The sequence below is a fragment of the Triticum urartu genome, chromosome 5, assembly GCF_003073215.2.
Source record: "Triticum urartu cultivar G1812 chromosome 5, Tu2.1, whole genome shotgun sequence".
NCBI classification, from domain to species: Eukaryota; Viridiplantae; Streptophyta; class Magnoliopsida; order Poales; family Poaceae; genus Triticum; species Triticum urartu.
The window spans coordinates 302,268,704-302,292,610 of NC_053026.1; positions in this window are offsets into that span (position 1 = coordinate 302,268,704).

A 23,907-nucleotide genomic window follows, 5' to 3' on the forward strand; every position below is an offset into this window, starting at 1 on the left:
CCCCCGGGTCTGTCGTTCCGTCATATGCCTCTATGTTTACGGGTTTGAATCCCGCTGGAAATTCATGGTCCAGCACCTCATCAGTGAAACATAGGGGGTGTGCGGCACCCCTGTATTTGGGTGTGCCGTGTTGTTCGGATATTTGTTGTGTTGCATTTCTTGCTAGAGCGTGCTTTCTTGGCCCGTAGATAGATCTGGTTGGGCCATCTTTTTTATGCGAGTCCTCGTGTGGATCGCGTGTTGGCTTGTGTGCGGCGCCGTTTGCCGCTCTATGTTGGCCATGAGGTCGTCTATCCTACCGGATGGCTGCTTTGTTTTTTGATTGCGGGGGCTCTAAGGCCTCCTCATCAAATTCGGGCAGTAGCTTTCGCTTCGGGTAGCTCTTTGTGTGGCGACTGCCGCCATATTTGTCTGCGGTGTTGAGTACCTTGCTCCATCTGATTCTGAGTGCATCTTCCGTAGTCTTGAGCTTCCGCTTCTGCTTTTTCAGGCTACGCGCAATGGCGACGAGCCTTTTATGGAGGTTCTTATGCTCCAGGAACTTGTCCGGCGTGAGGTCATCCGGACTGTTATCTTCACCGGGGACGGGTTGTTCGGTTTGGTTATCCAAGTTGCCTTGTTCGGACGGTTGCTCGATGCCATGTTCATCGTCCGCCGGCTTGCCCTGCTCTGTGGTTGGGTCTGTATGACCGTTGTTTCTGTCGAGGTGGGGTTTGGAGCGACGCTTACGCTGCCGCTTTGACTGCTTTTTGAAGGAACGATCCTTCGTTGCGTCCTCCCGTTCCTTGTCGTTTCCTTTGGGTGTGTCCACCATGTATACATCGTACGATGAGGTGGCTGTCCAGTGCCCTCTAGGCGCTGGTTCCTGTTCGTCTCCTATATCGTCGTCCATATCGTCGACATCTTCGGAGTCGAAGTCGAGCATGTCGGTCAGATCATCGACAGTGGCTATGAAGTGGGTGGTGGGTGGGTGTCGAATTTCTTCGTCGTCCGCATCCCAATCCTGCCGGTCATAATCCGGCCAGGACTCTCCTAACAGAGAGAGAGACCTTAGTGAACTCAGTATGTCGCCGAAGGGTGAGTGCTGAAAGATATCCGTGGTAGTGAACTCCATGATCGGCGCCCAACCGAATTCGATTGGCAGGGGCGCGGATGGTTCAGAGTTCAGAGGAGAGTCCGGCAATGTGGAGTCACGGCCCTCTCGAAGGTTAAGGTTGGTGTTCGGCTCGTTCGCCGTTGAGGCTGCAGCCTCCACGGCGGGGTCTAGCCACCCGCCCTCGGTCAGCGCATTTGGCTCCGAATTAAAGGTCGGAGCGGATGCGGGTGCGGCCTCCAGGACACTGTTCGGCGGCAGAGCTAAATCATGCCCATCATGACAGTGCGGCGCACTCGGCAGGGGCTCGAATCCGTCGAAGGTCAAGTCTCCGCGGGTATCGGCCGTGTAGTTTAAGCTTCCAAACCTGACCTGGTGGCCAGGGGCGTAACTTTCGATCTGCTCCAGATGGCCAAGCGAGTTGGCCCGTAGTGCGAAGCCGCCGAACACAAGGATCCATCCGGGGAGAAAAGTCTCACCCTGGACTGCATCACTATCGATGATCGTAGGAGCCATCAAGCCTAACAGCGACGACACAGAGGAACTCTCAATGAAAGCACCAATGTCGGTGTCAAAACCGGCGGATCTCGGGTAGGGGGTCCCGAACTGTGTGTCTAAGGCGGATGGTAACAGGAGGCAGGGGACACGATGTTTTACACAGGTTCGGGCCCTCTTGATGAAGGTAAAACCCTACGTCCTGCTTGATTTATTCTTGATGATATGGGTATTACAAGAGTTGATCTACCACGAGATCGGAGAGGCTAAACCCTAAAAGCTAGCCTATGGTATGATTGTCTGTTATTCTGTCCTACGGACTAAACCCTCCGGTTTATATAGACAGGGAGGGGGCTTGGGTTACACGAGGTCGGTTACAAAGGAGGAGATATACATATCCGTATTGCCTAGCTTGCCTTCCACGCCAAGTAGAGTCCCATCCGGACACGGGACGAAGTCTTCAATCTTGTATCCTCATAGTCCAACAGCCCGGCCAAAGGATATAGTCCGGCTGTCCGGAGACCCCCTAATCCAGGACTCCCTTAGTGGGCGAGGGAGATAAGATGCAGAATGCTACAAAATGAACCAATCCCTCTTCCCATAATACAAGAGTGCTTTGAACACTGGTGTACTGTACAAAACGTTCTTATATTATGGGACGGAGGGAGTAGCTGTTAATGTAAGTACAGTGATAGACCACGTTCAGTCCTTACAAGAGGACTGCAGAGCTAAACCTCTTCAAAAGCATTGGGTTGATTCTAAATTTATGTAAGAGTCCATACGGATCTTATAATGTCCACCAAATGGACGATTACGAGGCTAACATGTGCAGTGATGCTACATAATCAAACAGCTATGAAAGTAAGTATGGTCATACAGGGCAAGAGGTACTCACAAGAGCAATGCAGTGTGCAGTATAGTTGCGAGATTCTGTGGTCCCTTGAGAATGAATGTTCTTCTGCTAACAGTTTTCATACAATTGAGACATTAAGGCAAATGCAGAAATGTAGTTCAAATTGTGATGTGATATCATAGACAGTACCTTACGCTGTAGCCGAGACCAATGTGTAACAAGATTATTCCAGTCACCGTCGGATAAATATAGCACCGGAGACTTTACAGAAATTTTGTTCAGAGGCTTGCCATCGAAGTGCGCTTGCCTCAGGTAGGAACGGTACTTCATCAACGAGTGCTTGAAAAGCGCAACCAACCCTTGCTCGTCCTCACAATCCAGTTTGCGCCTCGCCTATTTAAAAGAATGAAATCTTGTGTCTTCTGTCAGCAGAAACATATGCAGTAATGACCATGAATAACATTAGTACATTACTTACGCGTAAGTTGTGGAGGAAGACTGGAAATTGTTCTGTGTCTGCGGTATAATCTTTCCATGAAGGAAAGATGCGCACAAAGTTCCTGACAACAACATAAGCTTCGTCTTCTAAACTGGGAAGAAATGGAACAGGGGTCCTATTTGCTGCAATTGGGGCTCTCTCTGGTTCGAAAAGGGATTTGGCAACTGGATTTGGTGTACTCTTTGCTGGAATGGGGGTTTTGCATCGTACAGCTGGTGCTATGTCAACTGGCATAATCATACTGTTTGCTGCAGTTGGGGTCTGCTGAGTTGGGGCATCAGAAATGACCAGTGTAGTAGGGCTAGAGTCTGCTAGAGTTGGGGTATTTTGTGGGTCAGGTGATATTGCAACTACACCTAATGGGCTATTTGATTTATCAGGTGCCACTACCTTTTCCAAATACTTTGCTCGTGCTCCTCCACGATCAGCAATCGCCCTCTTCCTTTTGAACGTCTGATACACAAGAACATCATTTGAATGGATAAATATGGTATGACGACAGATGGAATATGTACTGAAAATGGATAGGCAGGGCGTATTCACATACACGATGTGTAAACTAAGCTAATGGCAGTTCAACAAAGTAGAAGCAATGCAAAGCATCAATTGCAAGATATGTGCGAGCAATGTAACCTTGGAAAGTTAGAGCAAGTACCTTGATGGGTGAATAAGATAGGGCATCTTCCTCTGACTCCTCCACTAGGGAGCTACATTGACTTAGGTCTCCCTCTAGCTCAGAATCACTGTTAGGATCATATTCTGAGCATGAATCTGTAGGTGGAGAGTGTTTGCATTGCATTGCATCCAGACTTGATTTCAGTCCCTTAATGCCAAGTTTGACAGCCATGGCATTGTTTTGCTTTATTATTTTCATGCGCGCAAGCTCATAATCATTATGATGCTGTTCAGAATCTGAGATTCATGAAAACATAAGAAGTAGTCAGATTATCTATGGAATGCATTGCGGTTTCAACTCGGAGAGTGTCTCCCTATAAACCCATGCATATGCAAAGTTCACCTCCCCAACCGTGCTGACCAGACCACACACAGAGATACACACCCGAGCGGCGAACATGCATTTTCGAAACTAATTTAGGAACATTTAGCTGACCAATTAAACAACTCTGTTTTAATAATATCAGATTCGTATTTGAACAACTAAGCTTGTTTAGCTTGATGGGTGGAGCAGTGTTATTATGACATGAAGCATGTATTCTGATCGTATAGTGATCATAAAAGGGGGGAAATCTAAGCATATATTTTTTAGCAAAAGAGGGTTTCCCCTCTGATTTCTATTAAAGAAACAACCACGGAACCAACATGATCAATTAAACCCTAAGCATGATCAATTAAACCGTATTATGATTGTGCCATGGCAGATTTGAAGCTGCAAACAGGAGAAATTATATTTAGCATCCATTGTTTGCTTCGAACTAAGAACTAAATTCTAAGAGATGAAAAGAAAGTAGAGTAACCAAGTTAAGATCTATTTTCTAGTTGAGATCAAAACGTTGAGGAGATATGAAGTACCACCTCTCTTGCGGCGCCGTGTAGGCATCGGGGGTGCGATGGCTGTCGGTGGCGTTGAAGCAGATCTGCGACGGTAGATGGGTGCATCGGGGGATAAGTCCTGTTGCGGTGGAAGAGAAGGTCGTGTGAGCGGCCCCGGTAAAGAGGACGACGGCGCCGATGAAGCGAGAGGACGCGATGCAAGGCTATTGGTCCGTCGCCGTGGATGAGAAACATCCATCTCTAGCAGTGGACGACGCGGTCTTGGTAGGCGCTCCGGCATGGTGGAGGACGGTGGCGATGGATGTGGTGGAGGACGGCGGCGATGGATGGGGTGGCGGACGGAGGCTGGTGCGGGAATGCGGTGTTCTAGCACGGACGGTGTATGAATGGGAAAATGGAGGGAGAGGTATGGGGAACCATGTTTTTGGGACGCGCCTGTCTGAAATATGGGAAAGTTACGAACTTATCCCCCGTTTCAAATTTGGACGTCTCGACGGTTGGGGATAGGACAGTAATCTCGCATCTCCCAAATATTTGCCGGTAACTATTTCGGGCGAGGAGAGGGCGTTTTGCCGCCCACGGTTGGCGCCCACGGTGTATGAACGGGGCTGACAGGTAGGGCGGTTGTGTCATGTCTGATGGAAGTTACACATCTGCCCCTATTTAAAATATTAGCCTACATCTATTTCGGATGAGGAGAGGGTGTTTTGCCTCCCACCGTGTATGAATTGGAAATGGAGGGAGAAACAGAGGTCTTTCGGACGAGCTTGAATCAAATGAGTTTTGCCGCCCGTGTTTGATGCCCACCGTGTCGGAATGGGCTCAGAGGTGGTCGTGTCACATCTAATTGAAGTTACTAACCTACCCCTATTTAGAGCAGTGGAAATTGGGCCGATGGATTGTCCGTGTAATGGGTAGACAGTAATTTCCATCTCCCAAACACTTGGCTTTGGGCAGCCGATGTGGGAGTGGACATTTTGTTGTTTCTTTCGAATTTTGGGATAATAAGCATCCACGTTTACCCTGGCAACTAAATTCGAATCCATTTTGTATTCCTATATGAATCTTTATAAATCATTCTATGTGTTTTTATATATCTTCAAAAGGACGACAAAGATGTATTCCACTGTCATATATGAATAAGGTTTACAAATGTCGATACTCAAATTCAGAAACTAGAATCTAGTTTAAGGTGAATTCGAATATTTGGAACACTTCATGTCCAACTCAAATGTCACACTCAGCATAATGTGTACTCCCATTAAGATATGTACACAAGCGATGTATCAAGATTCAAATACCGAGTCAATCAACCAAGAATGTATGGAACTAACAGACATATAAACACTTATAGAGTATATGGATTAATAATATCAACTAACATACATAAGCCAGGCCGCTGTACTTTTTTTTGGCTACAACATCATCCTTTTTTTAGCCAGCATCTTGGCCCTTTCCGATGCGTTCCACTTATGGTCCATCTATACTACTATTGCTGAATGCACATTCAGCCCGATTGGCATATTGGTAGGTCTGGCACAATAATCCAAATGAAATGTCTCCGAGTCTTATCAATTAATACAGACTTGTGCTCAAATAAAATTACAAACAAAAAAATAAAAAACAATTATTACATGATCTCTAAAACAAATGGTTTGATTGATTACATGAACAGACAACACAAAGGTTATTCAACTATGGAAAGAACATTTCACCTATGATTTACCAAGTAGGAATTTAATTTCCTTTTTTCCTTCAGGACCTTAACAATCTGGTCAGTCTCAGCTTGCTTCGTTTTGAAATCCACCAAATATTTAATGGTTGTCTTGAGTACTGCTTGTGATTGTGCTGTTTGCTTCCTCAACATGTCAACTTCATCTCTAAGTGCAGAAGCATGATCTCTTTCTACCACTAGTTTAGCCTCTAGAGCATCAGCAGTTGGCAATTCATAATGCACGATTGGGCCGGTGCCACTGCTGTGGGATGATGCAACATCCATGGGGACCTCTCTCTTTGATCTTGGGCTAACCTGTTTTTCCATTAAAGTTCCGATTGGATTCAGAAAAGTTGAAGTTAGCAAAACATCTCAACTGGGAGCTATAACAGCAAACCAGTTAAACAAACAAGGAATTAAAGAGTTTCAATTGGATGCTGAAAAGTAGTTACTAACATCATTGTAACCCGCTGTTGCAGCAGCAAAGCAATTAAACAAACAAGTAGATATTTAAGTTAAGGCAAATAGGTAATTCTTAACAGTAAGTATCAAACACATAGATAGGCGCAGTCTACAATATGATTAACAGGCTATGCCATTATGTAATCAATAGCAAACTAAATTAAGCCAAGCAACGTAATTGAACAATTTTGCAATAAGTGGCTAACTAAAATTCCGAGAAGCAGGTAACTGAACTTACGCTAGTTCTTTGTACAGGCACACTGCAACTTCTTTTTCGCTTACAAGGTTGTACGAAGGAGTCCATGGCATCAATTGCTTGGATACGCAGTCCTAATACTTCTTTCTTCCCACACTGCATGGGTAAGTCGAATGGTTAATCTGGTAAGATGGTGCATCCTTGATATGTTATATGAGGACGTGTCGTCAGACTAGTTGTAGCCAAACACATCACACTGGCTTTTACTGTATATTTCATGCGATTACTTTTGGCATATCGAGATCTAAGCAATCTACAATAGGATGAAAAGACTGGCATCCTTCACATTATTGGCGAACTCAGTTCATAGAAACAAGCAATTCAACCATTTTGTGGGTAAATCAAAAGCGCCACTGGAATATTTTTCACTATCCAATCATACACGCAAAAAGGGGCGATGCCACCATAGGGGCTGGTATGGGCGGCCGCCTTAGGTGGTTGGAAAGTGTGCACCTAGTTTGAGTCGTCCAGGTTGGCCCACGCTAGTTTTGTTCGTCCCAACGCATGAGCAGGCAATGTAAAAAATGAAGAAAAATGTTTCAATTTGGATGGGCCAATAACATAAGTGCAAGGCAGGCCCTATAGCAGTCTCGCGGCCCAAACGAGCGCCTCCCATATCGATCGACAGCAGGAAAAATCCCAATTCATTCACTCCAGCCTCCAGTCTGGTTCGCTCCTAACCTAGCCGCCGCTGGACAGACCGACACAACACTTCCTCGCGCCCTCGTTGGAGGGCGGTCGCCGGGCTTCAAGCGAATGGAAGGACAAGAAGATGAAGATCCAACCCTGGGTGTAGCCTGCGTGGGAGGCAGCGGCGGCAGCACGAGCATGGCATCAAGCTTGCATAAACGGACAGTCGCAGCTTGCAAGAGTAGCATGCGCAACGAGCAGGTACATCACATCCCTGATTATATCTAATTCAACTCTTCAATTTCTGGCCAATAGTTAAACCTGATGGTGTTGTAAAACTGCTTGTATGTAGGGAATCTATGAGAAAATGAAACCAATTTCTACTTATTTTATAACTCCCCCAATCAATACTGAACTGACTGAATCTGATGTATCTAATCAAGTTTCCGGTGCAAACATACAAGCTCATGTTGTTCTTGAGCCTGAAGTATCTAATGAACAAACTGCTAATGAAGGATTTGATGCAAACATTTTACATGCTCCTAGTGATGAACATATAGTGTCTAATGAGGGATCTAATGCAAGCATTTTGCAAGCTCATTGAAGGATTTAGTGTCTAATGATGATCTACTATGTTGAGAGAGACAAAGATTTGCAGGCATTGATGACAAGCAAATTATAGTGCATTTTCATAGCTTGAGGAAACGTCGAGGCCATCTACCAGAAAGTCCCCGTATCATGACAACATAGCATAAATACTTTTCTAATCTGTTGTTTGAAACTATTAGCATACTTGTGCAGGATAGATATATTGATATGCAGTTTGCGCACTGGTTATACGTGCAATTACACTTCAATATTTTCAGCCAGAGAACGAATAATTCAAGCAGGTACAGACCATGTTTGTAGTCCTTGTACACCATGTTGCATTTTGTGTTTTTTGGTGCTTGCATCATTTAGTGTTTATAATCTGAACTACTTTGGATCATTAGCTAGTTTTCAAAGTGCATGTAGCTTCACATTTCTCAAGTTATGTTGATTTCCGGAGTGCAAGTGCCTTCGTATTTTTTAAGTTAAATGTTCACCCCTGGTAACTTGAATTCGTGGATCAGCCACTGCACACAAATCATACACGAATGCCAGTACGAATTAAATGAAATGCAGGGACTTACGCTAGCTCGTTGTACAGGCTCACTGCAGCTCTGCTTGCGCTTGGGATGTTCCATGTACAAGTCCATGTTACCACTTGCTTGGATGTGCGGGCCTTGTGCTCCTTGCATCCCCCTCTACATTTTTGACACGGCGAATGGTTGATCAAATAAGAGGAATCGACCTTGATGTTTTATCGGAGGACAAATACTTACAAGGTTATACGGGTGTGCATGATGTGTACCAGATCCCGTAGCACCGTCATGCTTCGCTAAAATATGGATTTGCTTGTTTCAGATGATATCTCCAGAAGAAATAAGAGTTAAGGTCAGAGTTTCATAGGCGTGTAAGCTAAGAGAGCAGTGAAAGGATATCCAAACATTGTCGGAACAGTGCACAAGGGAGTGATGTGTGGATACCTAGTTCGGGCCGGCGTTTGGGCATGCTCGCCTAGCTAGAGTGCGGGTCGCTTCAGAGCCGTTGAGGGTGATGCGCTGGCGTTGGCTGGCCGCGCACGGATGCAGATCTTGAGTGGCAGCGAAGCGCTATGATGCGGTGGATGAGACCGTTGGTGAAGCCCCAACGGCCTCGGGGGGCAGAGGTGCGACGATGTGCTCGGTGAAGTAGCCCCGGTGAGCTGGGAGACGGCGTCGGTGAAGCGCACCTGATGCGGTGGAACTCGGTGTCTGTGAGGCACGTCGGTTGCGGTGGCCGACGTTGTCGGTGGACCACCCGGTGCGGTGGACGAGGGCGTAGATGAGGTAGCTCCGGTGCGGTGGTGAAGCGCGACCGTCGTCTTCGTCATCGTCGTCCGGCACAGAGGTGGGGACCGGTGGGGAAAGAGACGAGACGAGGGGTGATTCGAGGGTTGGCGGCGAATTAGGGATTTGAGCAATATGGGCGCGGAAGGGGACGGTGGAGAAGAGAGATTTTGCAGGGCTGGAATTGGGGCCGCCAGATATTTCAATCTGAAACATGGATGCGCAAACTTATATTGTCGTCATCCTTTTTGGGGGGGAGGGGGGTGGGTGGCTGGGTGCTACGTGTCCGTCCGACACACGTGACCACCCCGACAAGACTATGCTTCGGTGCCTTAAGGCACCTGCCTTTGTGTCAATGACATATGGGCCCAACAGGTGGCTGGCCCACATGTCAGTGACCCAAAGGCAGTTGCCTTTAAGGCACCGAAGCAGCGTCCACCCCGACACGACCCTGGTTTGCCTGGTGCGCTTACATTTGAGAATGCAAACGAATCTTCTTTCATTTGCAAACGAAACTGTATGTATTACCATGCCCGTGTTTTCCTTGCATTAATTAGTCATTCGAAACGAGATACTCCATCCGTTCACTTTTGTAAGTCGTTTCAGACAACTTAAAAGAACTATTTTGCACATTGTCTGAAATGTCTTCAAGGTCTTATAAAAGTGAACAGAGGGAGTACTATAAATTAATTAATGAGGAGTTATTTGAAAGAAAATCGAAACGGTACCCACGCTAATGTGGATTAGAGTGTGTGTCACATAATTAGTTATTTGAATTAGAGTGTGTGTCACGTAGTTAGTTATTTGAATTAGACTGTGTGTCACATAGCGATCTCCAATTCTAACGTGGATTTCGCATTTCATTGTATCCACGCTACTTTTTTAATACAAATTCATATGTATATGATGAACACCATGGTAGTGAGAAAACTTTTGGATGGATTCAAACATATGACCTACAAAATAGCACAACAAACTGAGTTAATGTCAACTTTTCGAAACTTAGTATGGCACGAATTCGAAATAATTACCCGTATGCCTGGTCCTCGGTTCAAATCTTACAATGTACACCGAATTGAAACATCGATATTAAGTCTCGTACTATGTACATTCAAATGTTGTTTTTATCCCCCCCGCCCCCCTGCACAAACCCTACATACTTCTTGTATCGGTCAATCTTCCTCTCCTAACCACCTTAGGAAGCTATCGGTTTCCAACACACGTTCATTTTTTCTCCCCATGTTTCGATCTCTTAGTCTCTCAACTACACAACCCCTTTTTCCACTCTGTTACCAAATGTATTTACCTCACACACCCGCCATTGCACCCCATGCCGAGCTCTCTCTCTCCCCCCCCTCTCCCCCTCACCCTCTCGCGCTAAATACATGCATTGCCTATCTAGCCCCCCAACCTCTCGTGCATGCGCACGCGCGCACGTTGTATATCTAGGTCACTCCCTCGAGACTGTCTCACTCTTTCTTCCACACGGCGGGCCACACTTGCTCAATCTCGCTCTCTTTATCTGAGTCTCGTTTAACCTCATTTTCTTTCACACACAAATGATATATCTCCCTATTCGGGCCTCGATCAACACACTCTATACTCTCTCACGCAGATTGTCTATCTAGGTCATTCCATCCAAGCCGCCACCACTCTTTCGACCTCATGGTGGGCCACGCTCACTCAATCTCTCTCTCTCTCTCCGTATGTCTCGATTGACCTCGCTCTTTCTCGGACAAAAACGATATATCACCATGTTGAGCCCAATTCGACCTATTCACATTGTATACTCTCTCACGCACATCGTCTATCTAGGTCACTGTCTCCAACCCGTCTCACTCTTTCGATCGCACGGCGACCCTATGTGATCGGTTGACCTTGCTTCCTCTCATGCACAAAATATATCTACACGTCTGTGACTGGATCATCTCTCAAGCTCTATCTTACAGCCCTCACCCTTGCCAAAAAGCTCAATCGGACAATATCTCTCCAGAGCATATATATTTGTTCAATGAATGCCGGACCACACGCACTCTGTCTCCCTATCTATATGTCTCTCGATTGACCTCGCTTTCTCACACCGTATCTTCCACACATTGAAGCTACTACCTCTCCATCCCTCGCAAAACCGGAGCTATTTACATTGCGAGGGGCACTCCAACCTTGGATTAATTTGTGTAGGCATTTATTCCGATCGGTTTAGATTATATTTTCATAGCATTCGGCCCACAACTACTCCAATCACCGTAGCGGGTAATTAAGCTACGGGGAGCACCTAATATGAGCACCGGGGAGCCGTTGGATCGAAGATGCAGCGGCACACACGAGCCCTGAATGTTTTATTTGCAAAAAAACCTTTGGAGAGTTTGGAAATTGCGCATAATTACAAAGACTACTCCCAAGCCATTGGATCTCACTTCCAACTGTGTAAAAACTCGTATCACCATAGTATCTAAGTTGTGGGGTGGATGTGATATTCTATGTTGCTGTCATTTTTGTTCGTAAACTTGCAAAAAATGTGTAACTCGTGTCGTTACTTGTCTAACCGCGCAAAGTGTTTGTTCAAAAAAACCATCCTACACTGAAATATCGGAACAACACACGGGGGTCCCACTTGTCATTAATCAAATTTGGACCTAAAACTAACAAATCTGAAAGACGAGATTCGAACTGGCAACCTGGACTACAAAGCGTAAGTCGATAGCCTGAAAAAATGAACGGTTGTTGGCTTTGTCCCATAACTTGATTTTATACAGTACTTCCGTTGAGTAGAGTAGAGGGAGTGCCTCGTCAACACATGCATGACCGTTATCTCACTTACTGGTGGGTCCCAGGTCTGCGATCTCAATCTCTCTTCTCTCCATCGTCTAACCTTTGCACGGGCACACACGAAGAGCGGCGCTAGCTTGCCGTGGTGTTATTACAACTAAAAAAACTTGGAAAATAGAAGAATCACCTAGAACAAGAGATGTTGTGGCTGGTCGAGACGGAGCTAACCACATCTATCCTCCGTGCCACATTTGCATGATGAAGCTGTGTGGCTAGTGGGGTGTTTTCAACCGACTGGCTGGGTCCCGAGGTCGAACCATAGGTACTCTACTACGTCTGATACAGTATATTTTTACACGCACATTTTTCCTCCGTGCTAAGATGTGGCGCACCCTACCGCGCGGTTTCGGGGTCCTCCCGGGTGGTGCATGCATATATTCTTCCTGACGTGGGATGCCCTACCGCGTGTTTTCTGGGTCCTCCTCGGTCGTAGCGCCGAAGCAAGTAAATGAGTCGTCAAATCACGAAAGACCACCTTTCTCGCCGAGTACATCAGTGAAGCACGGTGGCTAGCTAGTTGGGCTAGTTCGACCGATTAGCTAGGTCGCCGCCACATTTGTTTTTTCACCCCTTTTTTATCTACTTGCCGGCGGGTAAATTTAAATATCCACCGCGGCGTTGCTCTGGTGTTTGGGTGTGGCGAGATTTTTAATTTTTTGATTGACGGGAGCAGGCGCGGCAGCAATTAGTCACGATGACTCCGCCGGTACCCACTGCTCCCTGATGTGAGAAGTCGTCGACTGGTGTTTTACCGTGGTGAAAACCAAAAGATTCCCCGCTCCCTCCGCCTTCCCATAGATTGCACTGCCTTTCAGCCGTTTCGCCCCCTTTGCTTCCTCTCCCCATTGCTTCTACCTGGTGCCATGGCGGCACAGTAGATCACAGAGTCCGAGGTGAGGCTCCTGACACAGGAGCTCCATGCCAAGGATGCAGAGCTCGGGGCCAAGGACGTGGAGCTCCGTGAGCTCAAGGAGGAGAGGAGTGACATGCTCCTCCATTATGTGCGGGAGTTCACGGAGTTTCAAAAGCGGCAGGCGTCCACCACAAAGATGCTCGAGGCGTCAGCGGCGTTGCTGCAAAAAGCGGGAGATACGATAGGCCGTCAGGGGAGCCGGCTGGAGCGCGAGCGGGCCGATCGTGATAAGGTCCAAGATCGCCTCAGCCACTTGGTGAACCAAGTTGCCACGCACGTGTTGCGGTTGCGCGATGCCTACCGTCGTGCCAGTGCGACGATGTCGGCCGTCGGGCTAAACCCTCTGCATGGGCATGTCCATGTCTCGGTGCAACATGACCGTTGGATCAAACTCAGACGGTGCAGATCAGTCACTATAGCACAAAGCGTGTGGGTGTGTTTGGTTGCATTCTCATCTCAATATAGTTGTTTCCTCTTCGTGTATTTTTGTCAACCTACTAGTGTGGACTCATGCACCCTTCATGCACTCTGCCAAACACCCAAAAGTGGGTCGAGAAGGGAACTTTTGCTCCCATCCCGTGCACCCTTCATACACCCTGCCTAACACTATTCGTGCTTCATGTGGTTCATGTTTCGTGGAGTACTGTAGCACCGTACTCTCCGTGCGCTGTGGACCTAGTTCTGTTAACATTGATCTCACCGTCCATTCTCGATCGGACAGTCGAAAAAGCGGTACTATGTTACATATAGGAGTAGTTGACATACGCACAACATCATTTGTTATCGTCATATCTTACTACACTAGCAACAAGATTGTGTAGTACTGACGTATGAACCACTGCACATGCCTAGTAGTAGGAGCACTATGTATGTTCAAGTGGTTGCCGTGTTTCGCACTCCTCCGTCGTAAGAGTGGAAACGCTTGCCGTAATCATTTTTTCTTCTGAAAAACAGTGGACACACTCTACCGTGCGGATCCTCCTCCAGCCATGCACTAAAGTACTTACTTTCGCCGACGTGTGGGACAGCCAGCATCGGGGTCCACCAGCCATGCACTAAATTACTCCGTAGTAGAGTGATGGTAGACTACCCCGATCGAAGCGCTGCAGTAATGCCCAATGAGCTGTCAAATCACAAAAACCCCTCCTTTCCAGCAGTAAGTTGGACGGACGAAGCAACCATCATTTCACTCTTCTCTCTCAGCTTCGTCTCTACCCAACCCTCGCTTCTGCCTCATCTTTTTCCTCATTTCTTCAAGAAAACCCCAACCTGCTTCTGCCATTGGTCTTCTCTCCCAAAGAAGGAAAGGTGAGCGCATCAATGGTGTTGATTCTGGCCAAGGCCCGGTCTTGCAACCCCGAGACTGATCCTATAACTCCCTCTCTTTTCTTCTTTTGGGTTTGTGATTATGGTTTCTTTTCTTTTATTTCTATTTGATAGTTTCTTGATGGACGCTGGAGCACCGGCCGAAGTGATGTCTATGGCTCTGGCCAAAACCGTCGAGGCTCATGGTACGAAGAAGCGCAAGCACCCCGCCGAGACTACCACAGGCAAGCTCAAAGCCATCGCCCTGTCCAAGCCCCCCTCTCCGGGATCCCTCATTAAGCAATTACAGGTAGTATCTCTTCTTGACGATCTTTTTCTCGATCTTGATCGTGTTTTTTCATCTAACACGCAGTACTAGTACTAGTAGTACAACTTTCTGGGTGATCTTGCATGTGATTTTTGTGTGCCCAATGACGGTTCTAAATTCCTCTTTTGACCAAAACATGCGAGAGGTTGACACTGATTTCTTATATATTACTTTCAACTACTCCCTCTGTCCCAAATTTCTTGTCTTAGATTTGTCTAGATACGGATGTATCTAATACTAAAATGTGACTTGATACATCCGTATCTAGACAAATCTAAGACAAGAATTTTGGGACGGAGGGAGTACTTTATGAACATCAATGCTACCTTTTAAGAGGGTATATTTGCCTCAGTAACTTGTGTTATGGATATTCCATGTAATCCCTCTGCTCTCATGCCTTTGAAGACATGTTCTAGTGTCTTTGTTCACTCATTTTTGTGCGTATATGTAGTCATATATGGAGTATAATATCGAAAATCATCTTATATTTCTGAACGAAGGTAGTAATAAAATATGGTTTCTGTTTGAATTAGAACCAGGTCTGCGGTGGAGATGAAGTTCTCAAAGACATGCCGTGTGAACTGGAAGACCTGATGATGAGTTCTACTGCTGAACTATCCAGCTGCTGTGTCCTTGTCGCCACGTGTCCTGAACTAGTGTTTTCCTGTAGCATTGTTGTCACGCGTGTTCTCGAGGCTGTACTTGACCACAACAATTTCCTGGTTGTGCCTTCGATTACGAAGGGTGTGGTTCTTGTAAAGCTTCCCAATAGATCTGATGCGGCCTGTCTTCATCATCATGTTTATGAGTGGAAAGACCACTCTGTTAGGTTCTCCAAGGTTGTCAAGATGGTGATGGTGCATGTAGACATCTCACACGAAGTCCATGGCCTAGTCAGTTATGCGGGGTTCATCCCGTAGGTCGGTGGCAAAAAATAGTCTGCAGAGTTTAGTTAGTGCAACTTTTCTTGTATGTAGTAAGTACTATTGTTCAGTACTTGATTTGTGTTTGTGAACCCTGTATTGTTTATTAGTACTGCCGCTTTTGGTGTGTGGTCAGTCCTGAGAACGGTCTATGTTAATGTATGTCCACTCAATTCAGTCTGTATATTTTGAAGTATCCATATCATATTTTTTGTGAGGATGGTCTATCAATTATGGTTGCACTCCAATATCTGTATGCATTGCTGGGTTTATCGCACCCACCAGGATTTCCAACCCCATGGATGTTCGGTCCATACGATTTGTCACGACCTTTGGACTGTCCTACTTGTGGGAGTAGGTGGGGCCCCTGCATGCCACGCGTAGTTGAATGATCAATCTTCTGTTTAGTACTTCAACATAGTGATTTCCTGGTAAGGATTCACTCGTGTCACATCAAGTAAATATTATTGATTTACTGTCTAAATCTTATTGATTTAATGTCATGTTTTCTTTCTTTTCCTGCAATTTTACGATGCAGGTTTTGCCATGTGACATTCATCACAGAATAAACCGTTTGGTTTGCTCTACGATGGCTATTTTTGCAGATTTCACTTCTTATGTCGTGTCAGTAACGAAGGCACTGTCCATCACTTATATTACTGGAAAAAATTGGATCAGTCTGTTGTCTGAGTACAAGCTGAATCCCTATGATGAACTGTAGTTTGGTTTAACAAAAACGCCACAATTAGTCCTTCTCGCGTTTAAAATAAATGAAGAAAAAGACTGGATCACGGTCACGGATCCTAGTCAAGTTAGAAAGCTGATCATAGCAGACCGTACACGATCGCCGCTGTCTCGCACAGATCGAGCACCGACAGTTGCTCTAGCACTGACAGCGGCAGCAGCTCAGTCTGATCCAGCTGAGGATTGGGCACTGACCGCGTCAGCGGATCAGTCTGATCTACCGGAGGATCGGGCATCGACACCGGCACCTGCTCTGACACCGACACCAGCTCTACAAGGACCACCATCTCCGCCAGCAGCAGCGGCTTCGACACCTCCACCAACACTTGCACTTGCATCTGCTCCGGCCCGTGCAGTTGCACCGGCAACAGACTAGGCTGCAGTTCGCACTTCATATACCAAAGTCCTTACAAAAACCGACATGTCCACCTTTTTGGTAAGCATTGGCCACCCAAGTGCTTCGTTCTTTTTTCTTTCCATGTTGTTTCACATGATTCACTGTGTTGATCTAACTGTTTGGGTATGTATTCTTGTTTGCAAACAGAGAATTCCTAGAGCAACGAGGGAGTCGTTCAACAATCCGGGCGACCGCGGCCAAGTTTCTCTTACCATGCGCAGCCTTGGTGTGAATGAACCTGCTCAATATATCGTAAGTACAAAGGATGGTCGCATGATGATTGATGCTAAAGGATGGTCAAGGTTAAAATCGAAATCATATCTTGCGGTAGGGGATGATGTCAAAATCGAACTTTCTCGGCAAGGAGAGCTGGTCCAAATCAACTTTGAAATTCTTCAGTAGCAGCACGCAACTGCCTAACTGATCTATCCTCCGAGAGATTTTGATGTAATAATCTGGCATGGTGAAACAAGTGTCCTGTGTGTATAAGTAGTACGATAGTATTATTTATCACATGGTATATCATTGATAGAATTGCAACTCTAATTGCTGGTTAGGAACTGTTGTTCGATTTCATTCCAACACCTGCCGTGCTTTATTCAATTTTGTGTATTCGCCTTGCGACAGCATCTAAAACCAGCGCCGTACCGATCGCTTGCAATATGAAAAGCGCTGAGGTGGAACACATGTGCCCCCAAACATGCAGGGTCGGCCTGCGGCCCAAAGTCTAGAACCTGGTTTCGAGAAGCACTAGCTCAGTGCAGAAGTGGCGTCCTCCTCCTGCTGTGGGTTGGGCGAAGATGAATGTTGATGCTACGTTATCTCGCAATGGTGAAAGGGGAGCCCTGGCAGTTGTGAGCCGGGATCATATAGGCTTCTTCCTTGGAGCATCGGCACTAGTGTGCGAAAGTGTTACTGATCCAGAGTTCCTAGAGGCAATGGCATGTTGTGAGGGGCTATCTCTGGCTCTTGACTTAAACCTGCAACAAGTTGATATTAGCACCGATTGTTCAGCAACATTCAAGCATATTCGAGAGGCATACTTGGGGCCCAGCAAAGTTATTATGGACGAGATCAAGATGAAGAAGAATATGTTCCAAACCATGGAGATCATACATGAAAAACGCGAGTGTAATGTTAAAGCGCATGTGCTCGCAAAAGCTGCTACTTCTTTGCCCTGTGGACGCCATCTTTGGCTCACAGGAACCCCCGAAATTATTTGTATACCTATGAATGTTAATCTTCAATAAAGCAGCTTTTATCCCTCAAAAAAAATCTGAGTATTATATTCTCAGCTGAACCCCCATAATGCTCGTGCGTTGTAGAAGGAGTATTTTTCTAGGCAAGGTGAGCCTGTGATATAAAAGATTTGTATATTTCTTTACAGAGGGATTATCTCTCTGTCAAAAAATATATTTATGTGTAACTAGTTACTCCTGTCTTTCTACTTCCTTTCGCTGATATGTGGGGCAACCGGCAACGGGGTCCACGTGCCATATGCACAAATTAGAGTGCACAACTTCACGGTAGACACACCCCGGTCGTAGCGCCGCAGTAATGCCCAATGAGCCATAAAATCACAACCCCCCCCCTTCCAGCTTTAGCAGTAAGCTGGATGGACGAAGCGGCAATATTTCACTAGGCCTGAATCCCTTTCTCCCTCGTCTGCTTGTTCAGAGAAAACCCCCTCTCGGCGATTGCATAGGGTTTTCTCATGGAGAACCAGGTACGAATTCTTCACCCATCCCCGATAAACACAAGTCCCTTGGTCGCAGGTAATCCTAGGATGGCAGCCGCCGCCGTTGATGCATTTTTCTTCCTACTGAATCTAGTGTGTTTCATTTACAGTGCCCAAAGTGCGAGTACCCTACAGGTTTCTGCAGCCTCGGCGAGACGCCACACTTGTTCCTTCTCATCCTAACACAACATTTTGAAACGTGCACAGTATGTTCCTAGAATCCTATTTTCTATTCGGGAGGGTGGGGTTTTTTTGAACATGCTGTGTTCTCATATTATTTTTCCTGCAGTGTATTATTTGCTCTGCCAGAACACATGTACTCAAGATGCTCGGCCTTGCCATAATTGAATACACTAGTTTAATGGTCACAGTGAAGACAAGCCATGGATATAAGTTCCGAGTTGGGTTCATGAACCAAGAAGATCGCTGCTTTTTTATGGCCGAACTTGGATAAACTTTCTCAAGTGTTACGGACTGAAAGTTGGCGCACGAATGTTGATGGAAATAGCAGAACCTGGTCTCATCTTCGCTGTGATCTTCCACCCCGACGTCGTTCCAATTGTTCATCCATGTTAGTTTTGTATCTGGTTCTTGCTTGTTGCCTCGATTACTTCTTAATCCACCTATTCTGTCTAACTAATCACAATTCAACTTTAGAAGTAGCAACGAATCTCTCACGAAGATGCTACTTCTAACTAATATTTTCTTATAATTGGTGGCACATGTAGGTTTTTTCAGAGTAAAGCAGTCTGCTCGTTTGTTACTCTGTAATAACTCGGCTGTTACTAATGGCACTGAAGTTGACTGGATCGACATCCACAAGTTCCTACACTTTATTGATCATCTTGAGGTCCTTGTGGGGCGTTTCAATGGTGGAAGGCCACGTGGGATATGTGTTCCACTGCTGCACTCGTTGAACAGGTCCAACTGTGTCGAGAAACTTATGGTACGAGCTGTTTTCTGTTATATATGTTGTTCATAAACTATTGCTTATACACAGTTTTACAGATGTGATCTTCTTGAAACAGGAACTGTCGAGTTCTATTGTTCCTATACAGATGCCTGACCATGGTCGGGTCAGACTTGCGCTTGGTCATAACATGATGTTTATGTCGACCTACTCAATTCCCCTTGGAGGTGAAAAGATACTTATTCATGGGTGGTCTCAAATAATGAAGGCCCATCCATCTTGGAGAATAGGACAGAACATTATGTTCATGCTTTTCCATGGCTCTAAAGCGAATATCCTGTTTATTGACCACGTTGCGAGATGAAGCCGCTTTCAGAAGGTTATGGATGCACGGGGTGGCGCCTGGGCCTTGTCCCGAGGCTTGGCGGCCTCACCCTTGGTTAACTATAGGCGAAGTAGCACTGTTCGAGGCGTGCTTTGTACGATTGAACCTGTATAAGTACTCATACTGCTTTCAGCTTTGGTTGTTAAGTGCCCCTGCTGGTTTTAGTTAAGGTTGGTAAGTACTACAGTTTGTCATGTTTCTTTAGTCCTGTCTTCCTCCAGCCGCCAAAACCGAACCAGCGCCAGCGGGGCCGCCTGCTTCCGCCTCCCACGGCTGGCTGCGCCTCAGCGCACGCATCGTCGCCCCACTGTCTCCTAAATCTTTAGCGCCGACGTCCTCCGCACGCTTTGGTGCGCTCGCCGCGGCGCCGCCCTCTCACGTTGTCAACATGGTCAACAAACAACAGGAATCGGCAGAAGTACATGGAGAGGATGACAGTAGGGGCCCACCACGTCAGCGTATGGAAAAATAAAATGCTTCCTCCTAGTGTTTTCCTAACATATGGGACCCACGACATTGGGAGCGTATATAGTTAATAGACAAGAGAACAACACAAGATTGTCTGACACCTGGGACGTAGCTACTCGAGCAGTATTTTTTTTTGTTTGGTATTGTTGAGACGGAGCAAGGTTTGAACTGGGTTGTGGCCCGTCTAGCCTAGGCTTATATTTTATGTTCACCATGTGACCAGCCCAACAATTTTTTTTGTGAAAATGAGCCTAGTTTATTTTTTTTGAAGAATACCCAATGCAGGCCTACTTATTTTTCTACGCCCTGATGGGTCGCAACTCTTTCAAGACGCCTGCAAATCTTGAAAGTAATATGAAATGGGTTGTAAATATAAAAACAGATGACAAATTGGCAATTACTTTATAATTTCTGAATTTTATTACATTTTTAGATTCCTATTTCACTGGGCATTAACCTAATTTAAATATATCTTCAAAGTACTTTAAATCTGGAAGGACATTTCGGTATTAAAAATAGTTTGGAACCCACAGAAATATGCGAAATTGGCCCTGGCCAACCAAAAAAACGATTGCAATAAATTGCATAAGAAGTTGCCATGAGCTATATATAAATTATTAAAAAAAGAGGGACTGGTCTGACTTGTGGGCCTGTTTAGTTGACGCGTATGCAAGATTTTTTAGTTATTATATACGTCAACAAACAATTCTCGCAGACGTAACCGTTGGATGTCAATCCAACGGCCGTCGTGTTTCTTCAATCTATGATCTTCTTGCTCCAGGCGCCAAAGAAGCGCCGGCGGGACCGCCTACTCACGCCTCCCGTGGTCGGCTGTGCTGCCGCGCAGGCCCCAGCGCCCCCTACTACTCCCACTGCTGGCCAGGGCATCCCTCTACTCACCCACACCCCCTGTTATTCTGCGGCGGCGACAGCCTCACACCGCAGCCGAACCGGTGAACGCTCGTACTCATCTCCGCGTGGGCATCCACTGCCGTGTCTTCCCCGGCTCCGCGTCGTCCCCTTCCTATGCCTCGCCATCGTCCACCGCCATGGTGCTCTCGGCGCAGCATGGTCAATGTGGTCAACGACCGACTTCCATCGGAAGAGTACTGTACGTGGAGAGGCTGACAGCTGGGTCCACGGCAGCCGCAAGGAAGTGCCTCCTTATTACGCGCAAAATAATTATTCCTCCACCTGACAGCGGGGACCCACCGGACGGGCCACCAGTATTTTGCGAAAAAATTGTTTCCCCTGACTGCTGGGACCCACCGGACGGGCCATCATATTTCACGAAAAAAAGTTCCCCCCGCTGTCAGCTCGGACCCACCGGAAGTGCCTCCTTATTACGCACAAGAAAATGAATACTCCCCCGGCTAGCTGGGACTTGTGGGCCTACTAAGTTGACGGGGACGAAGGGCTTTGTCAACTTAGTCAATATGAATGATTCTAGCTCCAGTGACCGTACGATGTCCATCCAACGGCCGTAGTGCTTCTTCAACCTCTGGTCTTCTTGCTCCAGCCGCCCAAAGCAGCGCCGGTCGTGCTGCATGCTCCTGCCTCCCGTGGCTGGCTGTGCTGCGGCGGAGGCCTCACCGCCCCCTACTATTCCCACCGCTGGCCAGGCCCTTCGGCGATGGCAGCCTCACACTGCAGCCGAACCAGTGAACCCTCGTACTCCTCTCCGCGCGGGCTTCCACTGCCGCGTCATCCCCGGCTCCGCGTCGTCCCCTTCCTAGGCCTCGCCGTCGTCCACCGCCGTGGTGCTCTCGGCGCGGCGTGGTCCATGTGGTCAATGATACGTCTCCGTCGTATCTACTTTTCCAAACACTTTTGCCCTTGTTTTGGACTCTAACTTGTATGATTTGAATGGAACTAACCCGGACTGACGCTGTTTTCAGCAGAATTGCCATGGTGTTGTTTTATGTGCAGAAAACAAATATTCTCGGAATGACCTGAAACTCCACGGAACATCTTAGAAAAAACAATAAAAAATCCTCACCAAAGATGAAGACCAGGGGGCCCACACCCTTCTCACGAGGGTGGGGGGAGCCCCCCCTAGGGCGCGCCCCCTACCTCGTGGCCCCCCTGGATGCCCTCCGACGCCAACTCCAACTCTATATATTTGCTTTCGGAGAGAAAAAAATCAGAGAGAAGAAATCATCGCGTTTTACGATACGGAGCCGCCGCCAAGCCCTAAAACCTCTCGGGAGGGCTGATCTGGAGTCCGTTCGGGGCTCCGGAGAGGGGGATTCGTCGCCGTCGTCATCATCAACCATCCTCCATCACCAATTTCATGATGCTCACCGCCGTGCGTGAGTAATTCCATCGTAGGCTTGCTGGACGGTGATGGGTTGGATGAGATTTATCATGTAATCGAGTTAGTTTTGTTAGGGTTTGATCCCTAGTATCCATTATGTTCTGAGATTGATGTTGCTATGACTTTGCTATGCTTAATGCTTGTCACTAGGGCCCGAGTGCCATGATTTCAGATCTGAACCTATTATGTTTTCATGAATATATGTGAGTTCTTGATCCGATCTTCCAAGTCTATAGTCACCTACTATGTGTTATGATCCGGCAACCCCGAAGTGACAATAATCGGGACCACTCCCGGTGATGACCATAGTTTGAGGAGTTCAAGTATTCACTATGTGCTAATGCTTTGTTCCGGTTCTCTATTAAAAGGAGGCCTTAATATCCCTTAGTTTCCAATAGGACCCCGCTTCCATGGGAGGGTAGGACAAAAGATGTCATGCAAGTTCTTTTCCATAAGCATGTATGACTATATACGGAATACATGCCTACAATACATTGATGACTTGGAGCTAGTTCTATGTCACCCTATGTTATGACTGTTACATGATGAATCGCATCCGGCATAATTATCCATCACTGATCCGGTGCCTACGAGTTTTCCATATACTGGTTTACACTTATTTACCTTCCCGCTGCTACTGTTACAATCACTACAAAATACCAAAAACATTACTTTTGCTGTCTATACTTTTGTTGCCGCTACCACCACTATCATATTACTGTGCTACTAAACACTTTGCTGCAGATACTAAGTTTCCAGGTGTGGTTGAATTGACAACTCAGCTGCTAATACTTGAGAATATTGTATGGCTCCCCTTGTGTTGAATCAATAAATTTGGGTTGAATACTCTACCCTCGAAGGCTGTTAAGATTCCTATACTTGTGGGTTATCAAGACTAATTTCTGGAGCCGTTGCCGGGGAGCATAGCTCTATTCTTTGAGTCACTTGGGATTTATATCTACTGGACACTATGAAGAACTTGAGAGATCCAAAAACCAAGATCTATCCCTCAACTACGAGGGGAGGTAAGGAACTGCCATCTAGCTCTGCACTTGATTCACCTTCTGTTATGAGTAAGTTAGCGACACCTACACCTGCTTCTGCTATTCGTTCTGATATGTCGCATGTTATTGATGATGCCACTTCTGCTATGCATGATACTTATGATGAAACTACTTCTATGCCTGATACTACTGTGCCCCTTAGTGAATTTCTTGATGAAAAAA